General features: G+C 43.4%; 1 long non-coding RNA gene across 1 annotated transcript; it reads right to left on the minus strand.

Moving 5' to 3' along the window:
* Positions 1-18,412: 18,412 nt before the first annotated feature.
* On the minus strand, positions 18,413-20,844 carry LOC125548831. The gene is made up of 2 exons (XR_007301179.1): positions 20,241-20,844; positions 18,413-18,696 (listed from the first exon to the last, which is right to left on the minus strand). It is a non-coding gene; the product is annotated as an uncharacterized LOC125548831 (long non-coding RNA).
* Positions 20,845-21,269: the final 425 nt, after the last annotated feature.

A 21,269-nucleotide genomic window follows, 5' to 3' on the forward strand; every position in this document is an offset into this window, starting at 1 on the left:
AGGTCGACCATGGGAGCCATTTTCTTGGTACGACAACTTATGGAGAGATATAGGGAGCAAAAGAAGGACTTGCATATGGTGTTCATTGACTTGGAGAAGGCCTATGATAAGATACCGCGGAATGTCATGTGGTGGGCCTTGGAGAAACACAAAGTCCCAGCAAAGTACATTACCCTCATCAAGGACATGTACGATAATGTTGTGACAAGTGTTCGAACAAGTGATGTCGACACTGATGACTTCCCGATTAAGATAGGACTGCATCAGGGGTCAGCTTTGAGCCCTTATCTTTTTGCATTGGTGATGGATGAGGTCACAAGGGATATACAAGGAGATATCCCATGGTGTATGCTCTTTGCGGATGATGTGGTGCTAGTTGACGATAGTCGGACGGGGGTAAATAGGAAGTTAGAGTTATGGAGACAAACCTTGGAATTGAAAGGGTTTAGGCTTAGTAGGACTGAAACCGAGTACATGATATGCGGTTTTAGTACTACTAGGTGTGAGGAGGAGGTTAGCCTTGATGGCCAGGTGGTACCTCAGAAGGACACCTTTCGGTATTTGGGGTCAATGCTGCAGGAGGATGGGAGTATTGATGAAGATGTGAACCATCGAATCAAAGCCGGATGGATGAAGTGGCGCCAAGCTTCTGGCATTCTCTGTGACAAGAGAGTGCCACAAAAGCTAAAAGGCAAGTTCTACAGGACGACGGTTCGACCCGCAATGTTGTATGGCGCTGAGTGTTGGCCGACTAAAAGGCGACATGTTCAACAGTTAGGTATGGCGGAGATGCGTATGTTGAGATGAATGTGTGGCCACACGAGGAAGGATCGAGTCCGGAATGATGATATACGAGATAGAGTTGGGGTAGCACCAATTGAAGAGAAGCTTGTCCAACATCGTCTGAGATGATTTGGGCATATTCAGCACAGGCCTCCAGAAGCTCCAGTGCATAGCGAACGGCTAAAGCATGCGGAGAATGTCAAGAGAGGGCGGGGTAGACCGAATTTGACATGGGAGGAGTCCGTTAAGAGAGACCTGAAGGATTGGAGTATCACCAAAGAGCTAGCTATGGACAGGGGTGCGTGGAAGCTTGCTATCCATGTGCCAGAGCCATTAGTTGGTTGCGAGATCTTATGGGTTTCACCTCTAGCCTACCCCAACCTGTTTGGGACTAAAGGCTTTGTTGTTGTTGTTGTTGTTGTATTCTAAAAACCGTTTGCAGTTTCAAAAAAGGTTCCCGTATTCAATAAATATTCACGAATAGAAAAAGGGTTAAAATTTTTAAAAACTATTTAGGAATAAAAAACATTCAATAATTCAATTTTAGCAAATACAAAATATGAATTTAAAATAGTTCATGAATTTAAAATAGTTCACAAATTTCAAAATGGTTCAAAAACTTTTAAAAAGAAAAGGAAGGAAAAAACGAAGACGAAAAAACAAATAGAAAAACCAAAAAGATAGATAGAAACAGATAAAAAGAAGCAAAAAAAACGCTCAGAACGAGCCCCAATCCTCGACCGCTTCTAGAAAACTTAGTCTTCATCACATATGATGCTTCTTTGTCGACCTCTTCAATTAAGCGCCTGACTACGCTAGATATTACATGACGTTGGTGTCTCCTAGCTATTTCTTTTGGTTCTCCATCAACACATTTTGCAAGTTTTGTTACTTTGAGGGACCACTTTTTTACAATATCAAGTACACCTCCATAGATCATTGGTACAACTTACGGTTCTTCCAATTTATCCTCCATTCCACCTCTAGATTCTCTTGTTCATGTTCTTACATCCGATGGTACTTCCCTCCCAGACGATAGTCGAGGCACCCTTGGCACTTCGTCTTTTCATGTTTCTTCTTTTCCTCGACTTTACTACACTCAGTTGTCTGTGTGTTATGATTCTTCTGATAAGCCATCTCCCTCGACTACAACGTCTTCTTCTGTTGGCAACGCACCACCTCCAACTCAGCCTACTTATGGCTTTCGAGCTAGCCCGCTTCTGCCTATTGACCACTATGGTTATTGCACAGCTCTTCCCGAGACGACTTCTTGTCCCGTATGGCAACATGTGATGACATCGAAGAATGATGTTCTTGCCCACAACGGCACGTGGCCCTTCCTCATCGTGCTCGTCTCATCACTTGTAAGTGGGTCTACAAGGGTAAGACTAATGGTTCTCTTGAGCATTACAAAACTCGTCCAGTGTTGAGAACATGGTCATGACTACGATGAGACATTTGCTCATATACGGCCCAGATGACCACTCTTCGCACACTTTTTGATGTGGCTTCTATTCGCCACTAGTCTCTCTCAGCTTGATGTCAAGAATGCCTACATGTAGCCACCGCTTGGGTACTCTCTTCCTGATGGCATGGTATGTCGTCTTCGTCGCTCTCTATATGGTCTTAAGCAAACCCATCATGTCTGGTTTGAGCGCTTCGTCTCAGTGGTGAGTCTGGCTGGTTTTTTGGATGCTCATGATCCTTCACATTTTGTCCACCATTCAACTCGAGGTCGAACATTTGTTCTATATGTCGATCATCACTGGCGACAACTACAAGTACATTGCCTTCGTAAAGGCTCGTCATAGTGAGTTTCTTATGTCTGATCTTGGTCCTCGTTGCTACTTCCTTGAGACTGAGGTTTCCTCTACCTCTAATAGCTTCTTTATTTCCTAAGAGAACTATACCCAGGATCTTCTTGCTCGTGCTGCTCTTACTGACGAGCGGACTGTTGAGACTCCTATGGTGTCAACATCCACCTTTGTGTCAACCTCCCTCCCTACCAGTCTGGATGGGCATCCTTCACCTTAATGTTGGTTGCTGAGTGAACCGTCTCAATCCCACATCCCGTGTTCCCTTATTGGGCGACACCAAGACCGACGCTCAAGCAACACCAATCACGAGCACGAGCTCGAACAGTCAACGCATACCTGGATTATGCACGTCAAGCCGAGGACACGGCGCTACCTAAAGCAGAGGCCAAGGGCGCATAGGAGAACATAATCAAGTGCGTGCCACACAACCTGCAAACAGGAGAAGCACACCAAGCTAGATTGGCGGGAACCAAGAGTGCACAGGCACATGGGATGCTATCAAGTCCCTCTGCTGCCACCGCCGCCAGTCTCTCCACCTATGTTGCCCTATCTACCAGTTATTTTCAACAGTGGCATCATCGCCTTGGTACAGTTACCTCATACTCATGGCAAGACAGTGTCTCAACTTCCTTTCGACCTTGTTGTCTTTGATGTCTCGGGTCCATTTTCCTGTCTCAAAAGGAGGTCATCACTAGTATACTATCTTTATAGATGACTTCTCTGGATACAGCTGGATATCTTTTATTTCTTCTAGTAGTGAGGTCTTGTTTATATAAGTGTTTTACTACCTTGGTTCCCACTCAGTTCTATACGACTTCGTGTGTTCTGCGATGACTCCGGTGGAGTGTATATCTCCAAGCTGTTGCGTGGAATCCTTGCTGAGCATGGTGCTCTTACTCCGATCTCTTATCCTGGTACCCATGCTTAGAATGGAGTGGTTGAGCGTAAGCATCATCACCTTCTTAGGTTGGTCTCCTTTCGAGCGTCTATTTGATCGTTTCCTGATTGTTCGACGCTTCAATTGTTTGGTTGTGTTTGTTGTGTCCTTCTTACCCCTCGTGAAAGCACCAAACTTATTGCTCGGTCCATTGAGCGTGTCTTATTATGATACAACAATGAGCATAAGGGATATCATTGCTAGGATCATGTTGGCCGTCAGATGACTATTTCTCGGGATATGACTTCTGTTGAGTCTCGTCCCTTCTACCCGCGTCCATCTTCCCCGACCTTTTCAGCGGAGGACATTTGTTTCCACACTTTTCCCGACACTCCTATCACAGGATTCGACACATTTATCACCGGTGGCTTCCTTGTCTTCATCACCTGAGTTTATCTAGATGATTTTTGCTCGTATTCTTTCATATTTGCCTCACTTGTATACGCGTAGTCCGTGTGTTGTGGATGCGTCTACTGATGTGCCATCTTCCCTGTCTCGGCCTACTTATGCCCTTAGTCTTTCAAACGTTGGCGTTGCTGTTCTTGAGCAGACTTCTTATCTTGATGTTGTTCATACCAAATGGCACCTTGCCATGATAGAGGATATTGCTACTGTTGAGTGCATCGATACGTGGGATATTGTTTCTCTTCCTCCTCATGTTCGTCCCATTACTTGGTGGGCTATAAGGTTAAGACTCGCTCTGATGGTTCTCTTGAGCATTACAAAGCTCGTCTTGTGGCTCGTGGCTTTCAGCGATAGCATGGCCCTAGTTATGATGAGACTTTTTGCTCCTGCGGGCCATATGACCACCGTTCGCACACTTCTTGTTGTGGCCTCTATTTGTCACAGGTCTACGTCTCGGCTTGATGTTAAGAATGTCTTTCTTAATGGTGAGTTGTGTGAGGAGGTTTACGTGCAGCCGCCACTTGGGTATTCCACATCTAGATTCTCGTGTTCCTGTTTTTACAATCAAATGGAACTTCCCTACCAGTTGATAGTCGAGTCACTCTTGCCACTTCGTTTTTCATCTTCCTTGTTTTGCTCTTCTTCCTTGACTTTACTACAATAATTATCCGTGTGTTGTGGATTCTTCTAATGACTCATCTCCCTCGGCTACTATGTCTTCTTCTGTTGGCAGCACATCGCCTCCAGATCAGCATACAACCTACTAATGGCTTCTAAGCTCGCCAGCTTCTGCCTATTAACTGCTATGGTTATTGCGCTGCTCTTCCCAAGAAGACTTCTTATCATGACATTTTTGTTCATCCAGAATGGCAGCATGTAATGGCATTGAATGCTCTTCCCCGCGTCGGCTGGTGAAATCTCATTTCCCCTCCTCTTGCTCGTCACATCACTTGTAAGTGGTCCTAAAAGAATAAGACTGATGTTTCTCTTGAGCTTTACAAAGCTCTTCTAGTGGTGAGAACATAGTCATGACTACGATGAGACATTTGCTCCTGTATATGGCCCAGATGACCACTCTTCGCACACTTTCCGTTGTGGCTTATGTTCGCCACTAGTCTCTCTCTCTCTCAGCTTGATGTCAACAATGCCTACATGTATTCACCACCTGGGTATTCTCTGCCTGATGGCATGGTTTCTCGTATTTGTCGCTCTCTATACGGTCTTAAGCAAACCCCTCGCATGCCTGGTTTGAGCGCTTCATCTCGGTAGTGAATGCGGCTGGAATTTAGTGAGTGCTCATGATCCTGCACATTCTGTCCACCATCCAACCGTGGTCTGACACTTGTTCCATATGTCGATCATCACTAGGGATGACTCTTACATTGCCTTTGTGAAGGCTCGTCATAGTAAATTCCTTGTGTATGATTCGCTACTTCCTTGAAAATGAGGTTTCTTCTACCTCTGATGGCTTCTTTATTTTCTAAGAGAAGTATATCCAGGATCTTCTTGCTCGTGCTGCTCTTACTGACGAGCACACTGTTGAGACTCCTATGGAGTCAACGTCCATCTTTGTGTACACCTCCGCTCCCTGCTAGTCTGGATGGGCATCCTTTGCCTTGCTGCGGGTTGCTATGTGAACTGTCTCAATCCCACATCATGTGTTCCCTTGTTGGGTGACACCAAGACCGGATGCTCGAGCAACACCAATGGTGAGCAGGAGCTTGGACAGTCGGCGTGTACCTGGATTATGCACGGTAAGCCGAGGACACGGCGCTACCTAAAGCCGAGGCCAAGGGCGCACGGTAGGAGAACATGGGGTGCTTAATCAAGTGCGTGCCACACAACCCGCAAACAGGAGAAGCACACCAAGCCGGATCGGCGAGTAACGGAGAGTGCACAGGCACGTGAGATGCTGGACCAAGTAACTCTACTGCCACCACTGCCAGTCTCTCCACCTCTATTGCCTTGTCTACTAGCTATTTTCAGCAGTGGCATCATCTCCACTTGTGTGGCTCTCATCTCTCATCCTTAGTTTGACGTGGTCTACTTGGATCCATCTCCAACGATGTCTCAAAACCGTTGTCACCTTGCTAAATAGGTACAATTACCTTATGCTCATAGCGTGTCTCAGTGTCCTTTCGACATTGTTCTCTTTTATGTCTAGGGTCCATCTCCCTTTGCCTCGAAAGGAGGCCATCGCTAGTATACGATCTTTATAGATGACTTCTCTCAACACACCTGGATATACTTTATTTCTTCTCGTAGTGATGTCTTATCTATATAAGTGTTTTCATGCCATGGTTCACACTAAGTTCTCTACGCCTAGTCTTGTATTCTGTGATGACTCTGGTGGAGAATATATCTCCAAGTTGTTGCTATGAGTCCTTGCTGAGTAGGGTGCTCTTACTCAATTCTCTTATCCTGGTGCTCATGCTTAGAATGGCGTGGCTGAGCGCAAGCATCATCACCTTCTTAAGGCTCATCTGTTGATGGACAATGCCTCTCTTCCGCCACACTTTTGGGCCAAGTCTATCTCCACTTCCATCTAACTCATCAACCTTCAACAATCCAATCCACTGCTTTGTAAGTTGGTGTCCTTTCGAGCGTCTGTTTGATCATTTCCTGATCGTTCGGCGCTTCAATTGTTTGCTTGTGTTTTTTGTCCTTACCCCTCATGAATGCACCAAACTTATTGCTCGGTCCGTTGAGTGTGTCTATTATGATACAACAATGAGCATAAGGGATATCGTTGCTAGGATCGTGTTGGTCGTCAGATGACTATTTCTCGGGATATGACTTTTGTTGAGTCTCGTCCCTTCTACCCGCGTCCATCTTCCCTGACCTTTTCAGCGGAGGACATCTATTTCCACACTTTTCCCGACACTCCTATCACACTATTGTTGAACCCCTAATCCATTCCTCGTACTGCACTTGCTTCTCCGATTATTCAAGATTCAACACCATCATCTCCTATGATTTCCTCACCTGCTTATCATAGGATTCAACACATTTATCACCGGTGGCTTCCTTGTCTTCATCGCCTGAGTTTATCTCGATGATTCTTGCTCGTATTCTTTCATATTTGCCTCACTTTTATACATGTCGTTCGTGTGTTGTGGATGCGTCTACTAATGTGCCATATTCCCCGTCTCAACCTACTTATGGCCTTAGTCTTTCAAACATTGGCGTTATTGTTCTTGAGCAAACTTCTTATCTTTATGTTGTTCATACCAAATGGCACCTTGCCATGATAGAGGATATTGCTACTGTTGGGTGCATCGACACGTGGGATATTGTTCCTCTTCCTCATGTTCGTCCCATTACTTGGTGGGTCTACAAGGTTAAGACTTGCTCTAATGGTTCTCTTGAGCATTACAAAGCTCGTCTTGTGGCTCGTGGCTTTCAACGGTAGCATGGCCCTGATTATGATGAGACTTTTTGCTCCTACGGGCTAGATGACCATTGTCGCACACTTCTTGTTGTGGCCTCTATTCGTCACGATAAAAAGTCTTCTTAATGGTGAACTGTGTGAGGAGGTTTACGTGTGGCCGCCACTTGGGTATTCCACATCTAGATTCTCCTATTCCTGTTTTTATTGTCAAATGGAATGTCCCTACCAGCTGATAGTCGAGACACTCTTGTCACTTCGCCTTTTCATCTTCCTTCTTTTGCTCTTCTTCCTTGACTTTACTACAATAATTGTCCGTCTGTTGTGGATTCTTCTAGAGAGTCATCTCCCTTGACTACTATGTCTTCTTCTGTTGGCAACACATCGCCTCCAGATCACCCTACAACCTACTACTAGCTTCTGAGCTCGCCAGCTTCTGCCTATTAACTGCTATGGTTATTGCGCTGCTCTTCCGATTAAGACTTCTTACTGTGACATTTCTGTTCATCCAGAATGGTAGCATGTAATGGCACTGAATGCTCTTCCTCGCGTCAACTAGTGAAATCTCATTTCCCCTCCTCTTGCTCGTCGCATCACTTGTAAGTGGTCCTACAAGGGTAAGACTCTGATGTTCCTCTTGAGCTTTACAAAGCTCTTCTAGTGATGAGAACATAGTCATGACTATGACGAGACATTTGCTCCTTTATGGCCCAGATGACCACTCTTCGCACGCTTCCCGTTGTGGCTTTCGTTTGTCACTAGTCTCTCTCTCATCTTATGGCAACAATGCCTACATGTAGTCACCACCTGGGTATTCTCTTCCGGATGGCATGGTTTCTCGTCTTCGTCGCTCTCTATATGGTCTTAAGCAAACCCCTCGCATGCCTGGTTTGAGCGCTTCATCTCAGTAGTGGATGCGGCTGGTTTTTAGTGAGTGCTTATGATCTTGCACATTCTATCCACCATCCAACTCATGGCCTGACACTTGTTCCATATGTCGATCATCACTAGGGACAACTCTTACATTACCTTTGTGAAGGCTCGTCATAGTGAATTTCTTATGTATGATTCGCTACTTCCTTGAGAATGAGGTTTCTTCTACCTCTGATGGCTTCTTTAGTATATCCAGGATCTTCTTGCTCGTGTTGCTTCTTGCTCGTGCTGCTCTTACTGACGAGCGCACTGTTTACGTCCAACTTTGTGTACAGCTCCGCTCCCTGCTAGTCTGGATGGTCATCCTTTGCCTTGCTGCGGGTTGCTATGTGAACTGTCTCAATCCCACATCCCATGTTCCCTTGTTGGGCGACACCAAGACCGAACGCTCGAGCAACACCAGTGGTGAACAAGAGCTTGGACAGTCGGCGCGTACCTGGATTATGCACGGCAAGCCAAGGACACGGAGCTACCTAAAGCCAGGGCCAAGGGCGCACAGTAGGAGAACGTGGGGTGCTTAATCAAGTGCATGCCACACAACCCGCAAACAGGAGAAGCACACCAAGCCGGATCGGCGAGTAACGGAGAGTGCACAGGCTCGTGGGATGCTGGACCAAGTAACTCTACTGCCACCGCCGCCAGTCTCTCCACCTCTGTTGCCTTGTCTACCAGCTATTTTCAGTAGTGACATCATCGCCAAGAGTCACTTGTGTGGCTCTCATCTCTCATCCTTAGTTTGACATGGTCTTCTTGGATCCGTCTCCAACAATGTCTCTAAACCGTGAGGTTTGTCAGTTTGGTAAAGAGGTACAATTACCTTATGCTTATAGCGAGACAGTGTCTCAGCGTCCTTTTGACATTGTTCTCTTTTATGTCTAGGTCCATCTCCCTTTGCCTCAAAAGGAGGTCATCGCTAGTATACGATCTTTATAGATGACTTCTCTCAACACACCTGGATATACTTTATTTCTTCTCGTAGTGATGTCTTAGCTATATAAGTGTTTTCATGCCATGGTTCACACCAAGTTCTCTACGCCTAGTCTTGTATTCTATGATGACTCTGGTGGAGAATATATCTCCAAGTTGTTGCTTTGAATCCTTGCTGAGCAGGGTGCTCTTACTCAGTTCTCTTATCCTGGTGCTCATGCTCAGAATGGCGTGGTTGAGCGCAAGCATCGTCACCTTCTTAAGGCTCATTTGTTGATGGACAGTCCTCTCTTCCACCATACTTTTGGGCGGAGTCTATCTCCACTTCCATCTAACTCATCAACCTTCCGCCACGGCTTTGGAGTGTCACTTTGATTGTTTCCTGATTATTCGGCGCTTCAATTGTTTGGTTGTGTTTGCTATGTTCTTCTTTCCCCTCATGAATGCACCAAACTAAATGCTCGGTCTGTGAAGAGTCTTCTTAGGATATGGCGATGAGCGTAAGGGATATTGTTGTTGAGATCCCGCCGATCGACAGATGCCTATTTCTCAGTATATGGCTTTTGATTAGTCTCATCCCTTCTACATGCATTCATTTTCCTCGGCATTTTTTAGTGGAGGATATCTCTTTCTACAATTTTCTTGACACTCTTATCATTCCTATTGAGCCCTTATCCATTCTCTTCTCCGATTATAGCAGACCCAACGCCATCATCTCCTATGATTTCCTGACCCGCTTATCACATGATTCTACACCATCATCGGTGGCTTCGTTGTCCTCATCATCTGAGTTTACCCCGATGATTCCTCATGGTCTTCCATCTTTTCCTCACTTTCATACTCGTTGACCGCGTGTTGTGTATGTGTCTGCTGATGTGCCATCTTCCCCATCTCGGCCTACTTATGGCTTGCCTTCTCATCTGTTTTCGTCAATTGACCGCCCTGATTTTTCAAGCACTCGCGCTACTGTTCTTGAGCCGATTTCTTGTCATGATGTTGTTGCTTATCCGAAATGGCAGTTTGCGATGGCAGAGGAGACTGCTGCTCTTGAGCGCACCGGCGTGGGATCTTGTTTCTCTTCCACTTTGTGTTTGTCTCGTCACTTGTAAGGGTTCTGCAAGGTTAAGACTCGCTCTGATGGTTCCGTTGAGCGTTACAAAACTCATCTTGTGGTTCGTGGCTTTCAGGAGGAGCATGATCTTGATTACAATAAGACTTTTTTCTCATGAGAACCATATGACCACTGTTCGTACATTCGCCACTCATCTGTATCTCAACTTGATGTTAAAAATGTCTTTCTTAATGGTGAGCTACGTGAGGAGGTTTACATGCAGCCACCACCTAGGTATTTTGTTCCTTACGACATGCTTTGTCGTCTTTGTCGCTCTCCATGGCCTGAAGCAAGCCCTCGATACTGGTTTGAGCGTTTTGCCTCTATGGTGGTTGCCGCTGGTTTCAACGAGTGCTCATGATCCTGTGTTGTTTGCCACCTTTCTGCTCTTGGTCGGCTTCTTCTATAAGTTGATGACATGTTCACCACTTGCAAAGATACCGAGTAATATTGCCTTTGTGAAGGCACGTCTTAGTGATCACTTTCTTATGTATGATCTTGGCCCACTTTGCTACTTTCTTGGGATTAAGGTCCCTTCTTGGTCAAGAAAGTAATCCAGGATCTTCTTGCTTGTGTTGCTCTTACTGATGAGCGCATCGTTGACTCCCATGTAGCTCAATGTTCAGCTCTGTGCTACTGATGGTGATCCTTTGTCAGCTCCGACACTGATGGTGACCCTTTGTCAGCTCCGACACGTTATCGTCATCTTGTTGGGAATCGTTTAGCTATCACTCGCCCGGATATCTCCTATCATGTTCATATTTTGAGTCAGTTCATCTCTACCCCCACCTCGGTTCACTATAGGCATCTTCATGTTTTTTGATATCTTCGCGGCACAATCCCTCACTGTATGTTCTTTCCCTGTTCCCATTCATTACAACTCCCAGGCATGTTGATATGCTATGTGGGCTACTGATCCCTTGGATCATCGTTCACTTTCTGCTTACTGTGCATTTCTAGTGGTTCTCTGATTGCTTGGAAGAAGAACCAGACCGCAGTGCCCGTGCGAGTGCACCTCCTCCTGTAACGTCGGCACGCCACCATCCAACTCTACCCTCCACTATATGCTCTATGGCATTGCCGTCGTGGCTCGAATGGTGGCAAACTCGCTAGCGCTAATGCCTCTCGCATGATGTCACAAGAGCCTTCATCCTCTCAAGTGGCATGAATGGCCGGGGGGACAATGGTGTCATGGCCGCTGGCATTCCCTCTCTCGAATCGTGAAGTGAATAAGAGAAATAGTCTAGCGTATTAGGGGAATGAGGCCCAAACAGAATTGTTGATATGAGTTAGGCTCACTACCAAAATGGTTGGTGTATTCTTCTCCAAAGTGGGCCATCGTTTGCATAACAGGACCGAGTGGGATATAGTCATACTCTATCAAGCCCAAATGATAATCTTTTTTCTCAATAAACTTTAACCCTGACTTTCAAATAATAATTTGACCCAAACACTAGACATAGCATTGACCATAATTTTTTATACATCACACCATATTTTTAGAATCTACCAACATGTAACACGTATGAAAGGAACAAATCTACGCATCCAATTTACATGTAACCATTATATTATATTGTTTTTAGAAATCCTAGGTAGGTCTCACTAGATGTCTAGACCCATGTCTATACTCTATAACACTGCACATTTGTAAACAGAAGGGTGTGGTTTAATTTATCACCATCGTTAGACGGTAATCTCTATTCCCAAACATGATGAAAAATACAATAATCTCTAAACTTTGCCAAAAAACTTACGAAAGTAATTGTAACTCAATAAACAGTTATGTTTGCGATTTCAAAAGGAAGATATAGTGATAAGGTGTTTAACAAATATGCATGCATGTTGTATCATGCTTATAGAGTGAACAAAACAAATAATAGGATAGATACTAGGAAATAGAATGCATACCAATATGAATACAACCACCACTAGCTCCATCACGAAATGTTGCGTGATAAAAGCCCGCCATGCTAACTCAACAGCTTCCTCAACTGACATGTTGAATTTGTATCTGAAATGTAAAACACAAACATAAGGGATGCAACTTCAAGATAATATGAACAGTGAGCAAAGCAACATATAGAGGTATAAAAAAAACATGCCCCTCGTCCAAGATACCATAAGCATACAGAGAGTTAGAGAACCGGCTTCCCTTGAGCCTTGCACCCTATCTTATCAACATAGTACCAACACCAGACCCTAGAAAAAGAGCATAATTGTTAAGAATAGACCTAAGTACATCTTAACGACACTAAAATATGTCAAAGGGCCACTAACAGTTCCATGAAATCCAACAATCATTGTACCAATTGAAAGTACCATCCCGTCGTATGAAAATAAAGGATATTAGCCAACGTCTTTAAAGAACCAGCAATAGAGATTCTTCGCTTGTTCAGGAGCTCATGGAGCTCATCAACCTCTTAAGGAAGAAACTATTGTTATGCTTATTATCTTTTACTATCAAAGGGGAGTGTGGTTGTGATGGTAGGTCATGGTACGTTGATTAGCATGTTCGTGTGTCGCTTCCTCCTCTCAACCAAATTCTCGCTGACGAGTGGACCCGCCCGCTCTTTTCCCTGCCTCATCGACTCGCTCAACCCAATCTAATTTATTCTTCCTCTCTCGTGAAGAGCGAGCGCGACCAGCTAGGGTTACTATCGTGTTCGGTCGTCGCCGCCTCGCATCACTGCCCTGGTCGCTATCGGACACAGCAACCAAGAACTGCATTGTCGAACACAAGCCTAGGTCGCCCTCGTTTGAAAATGCAAGATGTAGCTCGCCATCTTCTATGTCATGTACGACTGGCACGGCAGCAACACGCACTCCGAGTGCACCAGCTACTCCAGTTGTACGTGAGCCATGTGTTCAAGAGAGGTTCTTGGAGTTCTCATGGTCCATGCTTGCGCGGCCGCCGAAAGGGTGGAAGAGTAGATTTGTTAATGCTTCCCTAGTGTTTGTCTTCAATACCAACGTATCTGTTTCTCATCACTAAGCTTTTGTCTCGCTCACTCATTGTTTCTTGCAGTATATGGCCAGATCTAGCTTAGCTTCTTCATTTATCCATGATTTTTTCTTTAAAGTCCATCGACTAAATGTACAAGAGCTTGGCGGCTCTTTTCTGGCTGCAGCTAAAACTTTATATTAAAGTATAAACTTTAGTTTGGTGGTTTCTTGTTCATAGAAACCAGCGGCAAGAAATAAGGCTAGATTAGCCACGGCAACATCAACCAAGTTTATGAGCATGTACCTGGACCCTCCTGTATGGCAGATGATCCACCTTACATGAAGATTAAAGCCATCTACATCAATATATTAATTTTGCTCCTGGTATGCATTTCTTGGAGAAATCTTAGGGCAACTATTTTCTTATTTTTGCTTTCTTCAGAAATCTTGGAGAAATTTGGTGTAGGCCCTTCAGTTCTATTACGTCCATCCCAAAAAGTTTGTCTTGGATTTATCTAGATACAGAACACTAAAATGTGTCTAGATACATCTATATCAAGACAAATCTAAGACAAGCTTTTTGGGACGGGGGGAGTATAACATAGTTGAATCTAAAATTTACTACAATTAGCATTGTAATCACAGTGGTGGGCTAATTCTGTAAAGAAATTGTAGGATCTAGAAGTAGATGTGTCTAGAGGGGGGGGTGATTAGACACTTAGTGCTAAAGTTGCAATTTTTAGGCCTTTTTGGTTTGAGTGGAGTTTTAGGCACAATTTCAACATACACAATACATATCAAGCAAGCATGCAAAGAGTGTATAGGCAGCGGAAAATAAAGCATGCAACTTGCAAGAATGTAAGGGGAAGGGTTTGGAGAATTCAAACGCAATTGGAGACGCGGATGCTTTTCCCGTGGTTCGGATAGGTGGTGCTATCCTACATCCACGTTGATGGAGACTTCAACCCACGAAGGGTAATGGTTGCGCGAGTCCACGGAGGGCTCCACCCACGAAGGGTAATGGTTGCGCGAGTCCACGGAGGGCTCCACCCACGAAGGGTCCATGAAGAAGCAACCACCCACGAAGGGTCCACGAAGAAGCAACCTTGTCTATCCCACCATGGCCATCACCCACGAAGGACTTGCCTCACTAGCGGTAGATCTTCACGAAGTAGGCGATCTCCTTGCCCTTACAAACTCCTTGGTTCAACTCCACAATCTTGTTGGAGTCTCCCAAGTAACACCTAGCCAATCTAGGAGACACCACTCTCCAAGAAGTAACAAATGGTGTGTAGGTAATGAACTCCTTGCTCTTGTGCTTCAAATGATAGCCTCCCCAACACTCAACTCTCTCTCATAGGATTTGGATCTGGTGGAAATAAGGTTTGAGTGGAAAGCAACTTGGGGAAAGCTAGAGATCAAGATTCATATGGTAGGAATGGAATATCTTGGTCTCAACACATGAGTAGGTGGCTCTCTCTCAGAACATATGAGTTGGAATTGTGTATGTGTTCTGATGGCTCTGTCCATGAATGAAGAGGAGGTGGAGGGGTATATATAGCCTCCACACAAAATCCAACTGTTACACACAGTTTTCCAATCTCGGTGGGACCGAATCAACAAACTCGGTCGGACCGAAAAGGTAAACCTAGTGACCGTTAGAGATTTTCGATGGGACTGACATGCAACTCGGTAGGACCGATATGGTTAGGGTTTGGGCATAACGTAATCTCGGTGAGACCGATTACACAAACTCGGTGAGACCAAGTTTGGTAATAAGCTAACCAGAGAGTTGGTCAGGCAAACTTGGTGGGACCGATTTGCCCTTTCGGTGAGACCGAAAAGTTACAAAAAGGAAATGGAGAGTTTACACTGCAATCTCGATGGGACCAATTCGCTCTTTCGGTGAGACCGAAAAGTTATGAAAGGGAAACAGAGAGTTTGCAATCCCATCTCGGTGAGACCGAGATCCCTATCGGTAGAACCGAATTGCTAGGGTTTGGCAGTGGCTTATGACAAGTGAAACTCAGTGGCGCCGGATAGAAAGAATCGATAGGACCGAGTTTGGCTTAGGGTTTAGGTCATATGTGGAAGTGGGAAAGTAGTTGAGGGTTTTGGAGCATATCACTAAGCACATGAAGCAAGAGGCTCATTAAGCAACACCTCATCCCTCCTTGATAGTATTGGCTTTTCCTATGGACTCAATGTGATCTTGGATCACTAAAATGTAAAATGAAGAGTCTTGAGCTTGAAGCTTTAGCCAATCCTTTGTCCTTAGCATCTTGAAGGAGTTCCCACAACCTTTAGTCCATGCCACTCCATTGTTGAACTTATCTGAAACATGCTAGATAGAAATGTTAGTCCAACAAGAGATATGTTGTCATCAATTATCAAAACCACCTAGGGAGCACTTGTGCTTTCAGAAATGCAATGATGTAATGTCCTTGGTTAAACTTCAGTTATGGATATACTCCCTCCGTCCCAAAGTAAGTGCTGCTGATTTAGTACAAAGTTAGGACACTTATTTGGGATGGAGGGAGTACTTAGTAATGCAAATTCAAGAATGTTGCAGGCATGTTGTCATTGAAGTTTTGATAGATATTTTGCTTATGCGTATTTAACAGTAACAGAGTTACTAACATTGTTTCGATATTTCGTCAGTAGAAGACTGGATTGTGTCTACACCATTGCGCATCAATGTGATCCAAAAATAGGTAATTCGAGGTGGATTTCACTTGTGGTAGCACCCAGTTCAGATAGCAACGCGGGACTTTAGTCACAGATAGATTGTCGTGGAATAACTCAATTGATGGGATATAAGGTTAACATTGGTGCAGTTTGCCGAGTACCATGCAAATGAAATGTTGGTTGCAAAATTAATGATTTGCCTCTTTGTCGAGATAAAATTGATAAGAGTTAAAACTCGAGAAATATTTTTTCCATCAATCTTTTAGTCTAGCAAGTAAATATTTTTTCCGTCATTCTTTTAGCTTGATGTAAACAATATAATTGTTAGTGCAGCCACAAGTATGCTACCTTCCTTTTCGTAAACAGATGTCCTACTACTAAACATGCAGTAGAAAAGATGTAAGTTTGACTATTACAATATAAAAGATGTTCACATTTGTAAGATAAATGTTATTTTAGATTTATCATGTCCTGTAAATTATTCCCTCGGTCCCATAATATAAGATCATTTTGCAAGCTAAAACACCTTGCAAAACTATCTTTTATATTATGAGACGGAGGGAGTAGAAAACTATTTCTGACCAAGAGAGATATGTGAAACTCATGATTTAGCTCACTCAATATCACAAAATTATTTTAGGAGAGACCATCTAGCGTACTTCTCAATTGTGGTATCGGTCGTGCTATTATTTTATGAGTTTATCTTGACGTCTAATTATTTATTTTAAAATTATCAATATTATGGGTAGCAGCACATTCACTGCTGATGCAAGAACATTCCAGCTTGCCTGAAGAACAAAAAGTTACATTATTTTGCGAGTCTATACAACTTTTGCTTGCATTATATTAAACTTCATGTGAATTTGCATCATTTGCACCCCAATACTTACCGAATATATACCTATACTAACTGCCCACCCCAAGAAAATTCACATGTTAATTATAAAATAAAGGGATCTGAATAATTTATTTATTTTGCCCATACAAGATAGTTCAAGTGTAATCAACTGTACATAGACCCTAAATTATCAATCTATGCAGATGAAGAAGACAAGAGTTGCACTCAGTCCTGCTTGGTTCCTTTCATTTGTGCCACATCCATTGGAAGTGAGTTTTTAGCTGTCTTTCTTTGTGATAAAATGTGAAAGATTCAAATCCGATGTTGATATCTTTTCTTTCCGGAATGATACTTTGCTGGTCTTTTTCACCTATTGTCTCACATGTTGAATATCTAGAGCATACTTAGATTTGTTATTTGTGTATTTTGTTTTTGTAGACTTAATAAGAGCATAGAGAAATAATACTTAAATAGTGTAGGTTGAAATATAATTGACAAAAGGTCTTACATTAGTAGTTAAAATCATTTTGTAGTAGTTGCAACTTGGTAATTATGATATTCAATAAACTTTCACTACTCCCTCCGTTCCTAAATATAAGACTTTTCAGAGATTCCAATATGGACTACATACGAAGCAAAATGAGTGAATCTACACTCTAAACTATGTCTATATACATCCATATCTAGTTCATATTGAAAGCTCTAAAAAGACTTGTATTTAGGAACGGAGGGAGTACAAGAAATTTATGGTTGCAGTTAAAATTGTGCCACAAAGTGAGTGATGGAAGAGGCGGATAATGGAGAAGGAAAATGATGCTTTGTATAGTTACAATCCTGAGAACATATTTTCTATATACATAAATTTCTTGTTCCGTATCATGTGACAACACCCATGAGCAATGGTGAGCAAAGTGGAAACACATAAAAGATGGAGCTGTGATAAAATACATGCAAGAGTACAAAAAGGAGGGAGAATAAAAGCTTGTATTCCTATGGGACGTGGATAGACAGGACGGATAACATAGTAGACGCTGAAGAAGATAAATATCATATCCCGTTGCAACACACGGGCACTCAACTAGTGCTATGCAAAATATGAGATGCAAGTAGACAAGCGTGTGACATTTTACCTTAACCCAAGTTTCTATGCCAAAATTGGCAATCAGCAGCCCCACAAACCATGGTTCCGCATGTAGGGATTAAAGGTGCAGAAAAGGAAACACAGAATCATGTAACACTACAAGAAATCTGTTAATACATGACGGATCTTGTCCGTCACAGATCAGTGAAAAACTGTCATGGGTGGCCATCCTTGACGGATTTGAAATCCGTCATGTATATCGCGTCATAATTTAATATCATGCCTTCCTTGACGGTTCTTGACCGTCATGGATGTACCCCAGGCCCGCCTAGGCCCAAACTATGGTGACAGAACAATCCGTCATAGACTAATGCCACGTAGGATTTTCAGTCGACCAATTCAATTGACGTGGCTGCCTACATGGATATTATTTTTCGTCACAAAAATCGTCATGTATTTAGGCATAATTTATAGGCAATTCTAATTTGGTTGAGCCCATTTCTTTTGGCCAAAATTTGACATAGTACATTTTTAGCACAATGCGTTACACATATCCTTTTGGCCCAACAAAAAGTATTTGCAAAGTGTCAAACAGTTTATCCAGTATGCAATCATTTGTATGTATCTACAGCATAGCAGTTTACAAAATCCTCTATGAATGGAAGACTTGCAGCATAGATTGACAAATATATTACACAACAGGGTTAGGATCGAGTACAATCCATTTTACATCGACGAAACATATGAAATATTGAAGCTGTTATTTAGGCTCTTGTGGTCGACGCTCTTGATGGCAACTATCATGTCATGGCTGATTGTGATGAGCAGCACCAAGTAGCCCGCTGTCCAAAATATAAAAATGAATTAAATGCTGTCCAAAATTCTTAAATCTTATAGTGCCTACAAATAAGAATAACATTGTATCTACTATAAAAGAAGAGTAAACATGAAATTGCTTAAAATTAACCAAAGAGAAGTGTGTGAATGAAAGTCAAATGACAAAGTAACAAAACACACATCACAGAACATCAAGTAAAATAGCAGCACTAGTTGAGGCCATATAAACTCCAACAAAATGGCATCACTAACAAACAATATCCCTGCTGTGATGTGTAAACTTGTTGACAAATGAACATTTGATGTTTACGGCTGCAGAGTCGACGAGCAGCGGCATGAAACTCAATGTTTATGCTGCAAGTACATCTCAAAGGGCTGACAAATAGTAAACAATAATGAAATGAAATTGACCAGTATATATGTATACAAGGCGACAAGAGTAGGAACAAGGCTTGAACTACTACATGCATATAAATAACAGTAAGAAGTCACCTTAGTTTTTTAAAGCAAGAATACTTCATGCACACAATTAATTAAGTAGGATGTGGGATCTAGGGGGACTTAAGTGTATGCCATGCAGTAGCATTCACTAAGCTATTTTGATGGAATTGCATAAGGCCAAATTTTTTGTTTTGACGTGATCAAACATCTCAGCAAACATGTGAAAGGCACATCTACAGTAAGGTGTCAACATCTGCCCCTATAGGCAGCAAGTTGTGTATCAATAAATCAGAGAAATAGTCAAGTTATAGTGAAATCCAGGACATAAGCGAGAAGATAAATTGGATTGTTTTTTATATCAAATCAAGGTCTAGAAATGTGTAGAGATATTCAGTGGTGGACGTTGTGAAGACCATAGTTACTTTTTTTCTACATTTACAAAATAATCTGATCTTGTTTGTTAGTTAATCCTCATGTATCCTTATGTTAGTTTCTATTGCATATAGGAATTTGTTTAAATGAATGTTTCATCCTTTCATTTTATTTGTTCCAGCTAGTCCTCTGAACTGAATTTGGTGTAAGGTGCATATACTGATACTGCAGAGCCTTATTTAAAAATTCTGCTGCAACCTCATTGTTATGTTATAATTCAGAATTTGTTGAACATTTAGCAAACCTTCTCAAAAGGCTAACTTCTAATGATATCGGTTTTCCAAGCGCTGTTATTGAATACTCTATGAAATTAGGAAGCAGATCATGCTCAAAGCTTGTTGCGCAATATAAAAACAGTATGTGAGCCACTATAACTTTGCCAAGATCGGCTATACCTGAATGCTATCTTAAAAAATAGAGCATCCATACAACTCGTTATGCAAAAAGCACCTAAGAAACAACATGCAGGCTATCAGATTAAAAAGTTTCCCTCAATGTCCAGCAAACAATATAAACAACTAGAGGTGCAGCAACTCCTACAAGAAGAAACTAGAATTCCTACCTGCAAAGTTATTTTATTCGTCAGGCCCATATAAACTAGCAATCTACATTTAACAGAGTATGGTTCAAGCACGGGATCTGAGTAGAGGAAGGAGGCAGAGGTACAAGTGCTCACCGAAGAGGTCTGTAGGCATCACAGCAGTCGCATTGCAGGTCGCCCTACGCCGTCGCACGACAGAGGTGGTCGCAGCAGGATGCACGGCCGCGTGGGAGACGCGGCAGAGAAGGTCGGGGTCGCCGTCGTCCAGCCCAAAGCACGCGAGCACACCAAGCTAGGGGCACCATCCAGGTGGCGGAGAGGGCACGAGGGGGCGCTGCGTGCGACTGAGAGGAGCCACCGGAGACGCGCCGTCGCTGACGTGACGCCGCAGCCGAAACCCTAGCCATGGGCCAGGTGTCGCGGGCGAGCATCGATACTAGGAGCGGCAGATCCAGCCGGCCTGGAGGACAGAGGGGTCGGAGACCAGGTTGTGAGTGTGCTGCGCGGTGGCCGATGTCGCCAGAATCGGCGTGCGTTGGTCGATGTGCGAGGGGTCGCATGAGAGAGAGAAATGGGTTGCGAGAGGGATGGTTGGGTTGGGAAGCGGTGGATCTGGCAATTGCGAGCTGAGAGGAGGGGAGCGGGAGTGCGAGCGGCGAGCTGTAGGAGGTCAGAAGCGAAGATCTGGTGAGTGGCGGCCATGGAGACGATGGGGACTCGGGGGGAGGGAGATAGGAAGGGGGCGTGGAGGAGGGCCCTAGGGTTACCTCTTTTTATACAGTGGACGGTTAGGCGGGCTTTAGCGGGCTTCAGCGGGCTTGCACGGACGTATCCAACCGTCCATGACAATTTCTGAAAACGTCATGTGAAATCTGTCATGAATTAACAGATTTGTTGTAGTGTAAAGACAGAAATACATTCTGATGAATGTTTAAGTGATGATCCTTGCATCAAGCAAAAGCCTTCTACAACGACTAACAAACATCATGCAAGGGCAATTTTACAAAAGGATCAGCACTTGTGGAAAAATAGACATTATACAAAAACAGCAGCTTTCTATTGGCTTTCTCCAAACTACAAAGACACAAATCAATATGCACAAATGTTGGACCTTCAGATAAGCAGACTTGAATCCAATGATAAGTATTAGCAAAACTATCTTTT

The sequence above is a fragment of the Triticum urartu genome, chromosome 3 (assembly GCF_003073215.2).
Source record: "Triticum urartu cultivar G1812 chromosome 3, Tu2.1, whole genome shotgun sequence".
Lineage (NCBI taxonomy): Eukaryota > Viridiplantae > Streptophyta > Magnoliopsida > Poales > Poaceae > Triticum > Triticum urartu.